A 3,775-nucleotide genomic window follows, 5' to 3' on the forward strand; every position below is an offset into this window, starting at 1 on the left:
TCTTGCCTTTAGTTTTACTTCCTGTGTCTTCCCGCTCTTGTGATTACCTAATGTATTCCACCTGCTTCCCTGCCCTCTTGTCACCTGCCTCTCGGTACCTTGTGCTTCCCTTGTTGCTTGTCTGATCCTCCTGTCCTTTCGTCGTGTTCCTGTCGGCGTCGTTGATCTTCCCTTTTTCCCAGTCGTTTTTGTCCTTGGTTAATTTTTGCTTTTGGATGCTCGTTTTTGGGACATTATTTTGTATCCTGCACTTCCTGAGTTGTGCCATTCTTTCTGTGTTTGAGCCAATAAAGCCTATTGACGTTTGCTCCTCTTCTGCTTTTGGGTCCTCCTTCAGTCTGCACCATCACAGAGTGACTCTGAGGAAGATGTACTGTGTGTACAAATGTTAATTCATTTGTATTGATAAAATTGCATAATGACAGTATCTCCATAGCTTTTCACTCAAAGACAGTAGGGTGACTCCATAACCTGCAGAAACACTTGTTTTTATTAAATTATTGTACCTTATTTGTACATTTATTTCATATACATATATACATTATTTATGAATCTATTTTTGACCATGAAATTCATTCTTGGGTTTCTTTTTAGGAATAATGTTGTCCTTTTTATTTTGTGCTAAGAGCAGACAGAAGCCTGGCCTGAATATCTCAGAGAAATAAAATCAAAAAAGTGCAACTGTGATGATGCATTGCCTGAACAATATGATCTTATCTGACTTTGTCAATATTTTTAAAAGCTTGACATAATGTGAAACGAATGCACACACAGGGGAAAACCAGTAGAAATATATGGAGCTTGTATGCCTATAATTGTGTTGATAATCTTCATACTCCCTGTATAGTGTATTTGTATGCATTTATTATTTTTTGTGTACCATCAACCTGCCAGGGGGTCTGCAGATGGAAATTAGCCTAAGGCTACAATCTGGCATATTTACATTTGTGAAAATGTTCATTAATATGTATTGTCCCCTTTTGTTTTTCTCAAATAAAATAAAAATAAAAATAAAAAATATAGCTATGGGTTACATGACTGTAGCAGTGGTATGGGAACTATGAAGAGGTTTCAGTCCAAAGGTTGAGAGCGTTGCATCACTGTTTGGAAAAGTGCTGAACAAATTAGATTTACTTGTATTGATTTTAATTCAAATTTGGCTCTATCTTCCTTACTGGGACTAATAGGCCCTCCTGGACTTCAAATTAAACCATATTAAATGCTCCGCAGTAGACCAAGCAATAAAGCATGGTAATAAACGATTGCATGGTTTCACCCATATCAATATGATCTGGGAATAATTGAGATTTCTATCACAGGGATTAGGCTCTAGGGACTGTTAGCTATCCAAAATGTTTAATTGCATATATAATTGATTTGGTAATAAATAAAGATGGAAAATAGAGAGAGAGGAAGAAAGAGAGAGACTGCTGGTTTGACAAGTGGCACGTTCTTCTGAAAACATGCAATCTGTCTCACTCTCCCTGCCTCTCTCCTTCTCTCTCTCTCTCTATTAATATTTCTTTGGTCTGTTTTATCTCTAGTGAAACCGTTAGGATCAATCAGAGAGGGTTCATTATCACATCATCATCACAGGGAAAGAGCAGTGATGTACTGTATGTCTAAGAAAAGTTTAAAATAAAAAAGACGCAGCATTCAAGAATAAGCCTATATTCATAATGATGTCAGTTTTTAAAATATAAATCAGGAACACAAAGCTGTAACTGTGACAAAGCTTCAAACTGTGCGTTGGTTGTTGAGCACAGGGCCTCCTCCTCCTTTGAACTTCAAACAGGGGCGTCATTTCCACTGAGGATGGAGGGCCCACTCACTTTTTAAATCCTATTTTCGTTCCGCTCATTTATATTATTCTAAGTCACTCTAAACCGTATCATTTCACTGCCCTACCAGAAGATCTGAGTTGATGAATAGGTTAATATATATTCATCTGAGCTGCCTTAAGTTGTTGCTCTCTTTCTCATGGGTGGGCAAAATTCTCTGGACGGGCAAAGCAGAGAAAGGGGAGGTAACCTTGCACCTTATGACCTCATAAGGAGAAAGGTTCCAGATCGCTAAGTTTACACATATCACCATTTCTAGCCACTGGGGGACCCTAGGCAGGCTGGGGGAATGCATATTAATGTTAAAAACCCTCATTAAGTGAAATTTTCCTGCCATGGGACCTTTAATATTCTTTTTAAAAGACAAAACGATTGAGAATCAATCAAAGATGAAATAATAATAAAAAGAATAGCTTTTGCATTTTAGTTACAAATATAGCTAGCTAACAACTACCCATAAACTTACAATATCAGGGTATTGACCTGTGGAATATCTGTCCTGAACACACGATGATGAATTCAGATGGGGGGACGTAAATGGGACATCTTTGACATTGATTATGAATTGTCAAGTCCCGCGCTCCATTGAGCCTAACTCATTTTCTTCATTTGTGAAATGGCCAATCCACTCAGCTATCTTTTGTTAGTGATATAGTTTTTTTCGTTTTGAATAATTTTAAGCACTTGGCAGTATGTGTAATTCTGTCAAAAATACCCCAAAAGTTTCCGTTTAGACTTGTGGACACCTAAAGACACCCTTGTTTAGAGTTTCCTTCGTCTCATTTCATTAAATATTTTACCATGGTGGCTGTATTTCATGTTTGTTGCACTTGATTTTAATTGTAAAGCACTTGTAATATCTGCCCATGAAAAATACTCTTTTATTTATCTGCAGCTGACTCATAGTTCTTCTTTGACACTGCCTGTTTCCTTCACACAGTTTTAAATGTGTTTATAGACACACTGCCCATGACCTCCATTTGATAGGAACCTTATGCAAGCACACAGGCAGTTTGAAAACATGTTACTCACACATACTTATGATAAAATAATGAATGAAGCCAGTGTGTGTCTCCTATTTGACACACAGCTCACATTAATTACAAACTACAAAAGACGCACCTTTGCAAACCCTCACCCCCCCTGACACCTACCCAAACAGACACATGCTTTTCCATCCACTTACTCAAAATACAGAAGAGGTGGTGTGTGAGTGTGTGTTTGTGTCTGCCACATCTGTCGCTGTCAAGTTGAGTCCCATCTATCGCCATGCTAATTGTTATACCAAGCAGGGCTTTCAGCACAGACAGAGGTCTGGCCTGACTGGGTCTCTCTGGTAATAGCACACAATTAACGCAGAAAAACATGACAATAAGATGAGGTGCAACACCACTGTAGCGCCTTATCTACAGAGACCAGGGGGCAGATAACAGGATCTAAATATATGCTGTGATATGTAACTCTGTTTATTTAGGTCATTTTCTTTGCAAAGATTCCATGTTCGCGTTTTTCATTTTACATACTCTATATATACTTTCAGTCAACTGTACAGAGCAGTCATACAGAGTGCGGCTACGCATGACAAATTAGTTGTCAAAGCCATATAAAGCCTGACAAACATTTCTTCTAACTGTAGAGTCATAATGTGCAATTGATGTGATATAAAATTAGATTAAAAAAAAGGAACTGAAAGAAAGGGGAAATATGGAAATCTCAACACATTTGTAACTTTATTATGAGAGAGTAAAACTAAATGAATGAGATTCCAATTAAAAAGAAGCTGTTGAACTGTAATTTTAAAAGACAAAGTTCAGAGAACACATCACCCCCAAGCTGAGAGAAGCATCCATAAATGTGAATCGACTGTATTTATATACCGCTTTTCTAGTCTTACCGACTAGTCAAAGCCCTTTTACATAGTACAGGAACCATTC

At 37.7% G+C, this 3,775-nt stretch overlaps 1 protein-coding gene and 1 long non-coding RNA gene across 3 annotated transcripts in view; one reads left to right on the plus strand and one right to left on the minus strand.

Moving 5' to 3' along the window:
• The window catches only part of LOC116687527 (uncharacterized), a 15,824-nt gene extending 14,180 nt beyond the window's left edge, over nucleotides 1-1,644 (plus strand). The window contains exon 3 of the long non-coding RNA XR_004331577.1: nucleotides 1,633-1,644. This is a non-coding gene — a long non-coding RNA (uncharacterized LOC116687527). The remainder of the gene's footprint in view (nucleotides 1-1,632) is intronic.
• Nucleotides 1-3,775, minus strand: part of ramp1 (receptor activity modifying protein 1) — a 71,480-nt gene that overhangs the window by 44,187 nt on the left and 23,518 nt on the right. The gene's annotated exons all lie outside the window — the stretch shown is intronic.

The sequence above is a fragment of the Etheostoma spectabile genome, chromosome 4 (assembly GCF_008692095.1).
Source record: "Etheostoma spectabile isolate EspeVRDwgs_2016 chromosome 4, UIUC_Espe_1.0, whole genome shotgun sequence".
Taxonomy (NCBI): domain Eukaryota; kingdom Metazoa; phylum Chordata; class Actinopteri; order Perciformes; family Percidae; genus Etheostoma; species Etheostoma spectabile.